A 3338-nucleotide genomic window follows, 5' to 3' on the forward strand; every position below is an offset into this window, starting at 1 on the left:
GTGCTATCTCGCTACTACACATGTCACACCATTCCCCCTTCCCTTATACTAGGTTTACATCATCAGTGGTCTCTCTACTCCACATACACTCTCTCTCACACACACACAAACGCGTGCACAAACACACACAGACACGCACAAACACCCATTTATTTGGATCCTCATCTCTCCTCATGTCCGCATGTGTATCTCACACACTCACTCTCTAATTATGTATATGTGTCTCCACGTTACACAACACAAAGCCCCATGTACATGTCTCTCTCTATCCGCCACACACATAGACACAAAGAATCTGTTATCATTGCCTCAGTCTCTAACATATCACACACGCACACTGTCTCTCTCTCTCGCAAACACGCTCAAAAAGGGTTTCCCCGTGAATAACTTACCGTCTATTCATCAACAGTCGTGGCAGTACGGCGAACACGAGACGTGAAAAGGAATAAATCTACACGTGCTTAGACCACCTAGTATGACTACTAGGACTAGATCAAGCCAAATAGCGCGCCGCCGTCACCCCCTCCTTGTCGGCGGCGGGAAAATCTTTGTTTCACACAGTCGAGAAGTCATTGTGCTAAGGCCCCACATGCCGAGGCGTTGAATAGAATGTAGATGCTAGTTTACGGAAGCAAGTATCGATAATACGTTTGTATCTCCATACTTATATTTCTTCTCTTATAAAAAACCGAGTTGGTGATGATGGTACGTGTGCCATCTTGCAATATAGACCGTCCGATCTATATCTGACGGATGGAAATTAAACTAAAAGATACCCGCACCCCTCTCCACATTTGCAGACAAGGCCTTCCCTCGTTCATCCTTATCTCCAACAAACCTCATTGTTGAGCAATTAAGAAAGGAAGCCTCTGGAACAAACTGGCCTGGTGGCCGCTGCCGGCGTCGTCAATCCCCATGCCTCCGCTCAGTCCGACCACCAACCACCACCACACCCCACTCCTCTTCACCTTATCTCATATTTCTCGAGATATCATTAGTTTTTACACATGGGATTACTCCCGCAAGGGTCAATCACAACAAGTGTTTTATAAAAAATGCATCTTGATGTTCCGTACAATGCACGGATCTTGCTAGTACTCCTACACAAGACTAAGTTGGTGATGCTGGTGTGTCTGCCATCCGTCGTTTCTGACCATTAGATCTACATCTAACGACTGTGAGGTAAGTTGTTGCCTTTTCTCACCAACATCCCACTTGTCTACCAATTTGCAGAAAAACCCATAATTAGTACCTTAAAACCAACCACATCCCTCCCTGACCTCACCAAAACAACCCAAGGAATATATTCTAATTGAAACATAATATATCTCTAGTGACATATGTATATCAAAATTAGAGTGTTTTGTACCAAGTTTGTGAATAAGTATTATTTTAATTATGATTCGTTGCAACGGACATGAACATTGCTAGTATTTCCAACCATGCATTTTTTTCCTAGTATTCCATAGTTTCGAGTTTTCCATCAAGATATTAGTCACTCATGGTTAATATTTACTTTCAATCATGTACACATATGCACTATGTAACTAGCCTTGCTTATTGGCTTCCAAAGCTTAACTTTCACTCCTACTTACAATATGTAGAGTATTTAACAAAAAACTACCACTTTCAACCAGCCCTAGGAAGAATCTATTGTACAAAAAATGGCAAAAACATACCAAAAATTTCTTAATCCACGCCAAAAACTACCTAGTACTCCTACCGATTAGGTTCGTTTAAACCCATTTATGACAGGGTTGGCCCACACGTCCGTGCTGAGAGGCAGCTTAAACCAACACATTTTGTTTGACCGTTGACACGAGGGACCCACATCTGACCTTCTATCCTGTTATTCCCCCTCAAATCATTATTTTTCCTGAACATTACTTCAAACAGTACTGATGCGTGTTCGTCGGTGGCGCCGGTGATGAGCGAGTTGGCCGCCGCTCCGCCGGACGGGCCGGACGCCGCTGGCCTCCGCACGGGTTGGCAAGCTGGCCCGAGCGTGACTCACGAGCGAGCAAGCTGCCGCGCTGGCCTTCGCTCGAGCCAGATGGCTAGCCTTAGCGCGGCGCGCGCGAGCAAGCCGCCGCGCTGCCGTGCCAATCTAGCTAGCAAACCTTGCAGACAAGCAGCTGGACGGAGCTATCTTGGCTAGCTAGCGGCCGCGAGCGCCGGACGGAGCTGGCATCCGGGCTGCCGCAACATGGGCTCCGCACCGCCGGTGGTTTTGACCTCGCCTTCTGCCGGCGGCGGTAGCTGCGTCCCATGGCCGAGGATGACTAGGTGGACGGGCCGGAGGTAGGAGGTCACTCGAGGATTTTTGTTGGTAAGAGCATGTACAATGGTTGATAAGGTAGTCTTATCTTAAGTCTGCCACATATGCAAGTGGTAGTAGTTTCTTGGCATTTTAGTGGTTTCTTGCATTATTAGAGCAAGTACAATAGAGCCGAGTCAGCGGGCTATAAGAAATAAACTAGTATATTTCTACTTAGCTGGAGGAAAGAGAAGAGGAGAGAGAAGGTAAGCGGGCTCTTCGTGAAGAGCCAGCTCTAGCACGTGCTCCTACGCACTTTGTGAGAATGAGAAGTGGGCCACATAATAAAAAAGTAGTACACTCTTTTGATCTATTATTGTACATGTTGGCTATAAGATGGGCTGTAGATGACATGGCACTGGCTTATAGCCAGCAACTGGCTATACTATTAACCATTAGGGGTTTCTTGTAAGGAAGAATGTACGTACTACTAGCGACAAAAGGCGATTCTAGGTTGTGTTGTACTCCAACGAGTACTACTGGTGGTCGCGGGAGTGTATACCTCGTTTTGTGGGTTCGATCCCGGTCGAACGCACGGCGGCCTTTTTTTAAAAATAGTACTACTACACTTCGCTGCGAGCCAATATTTTACACGGGTAGTTTGAGTTTTGAAGTCAAACGGACGTGCGGCCCCACAATCTGGGTGCACTCGACAGCCTAGACACGTGAACGAGTTTTCCTTCCCAGCATCCCGTGGCTCGCGTGCTCGCCCTAGCCGCACCTCGCTTGCAGCTTCTAGCTAGTAGCATATTTAAACTAGCGCCTCCCAATTAAGCCCGAGGAGCCGGAAAAGCCTGGCGGGGTATTGGGAACTGTGCAATATGGCTCTGTACGTAAAGTGCTCTACTACTACTCTGTAGCTTGCGGCGTTGCACGCATGGACTTCACTCCATTATCGGCTCTACTATAAAAGAAATTCCTCTTGATGTGTTTTTTTGAAACAGAGGCAAAATCTTTGCTTCATCTCATTCATAAAGAAGGAACTACTAACAAAGTTCGACGAGATCCATTACACCTCCAC

This window comes from Triticum aestivum, chromosome 2D, assembly GCF_018294505.1.
Source record: "Triticum aestivum cultivar Chinese Spring chromosome 2D, IWGSC CS RefSeq v2.1, whole genome shotgun sequence".
NCBI lineage: Eukaryota > Viridiplantae > Streptophyta > Magnoliopsida > Poales > Poaceae > Triticum > Triticum aestivum.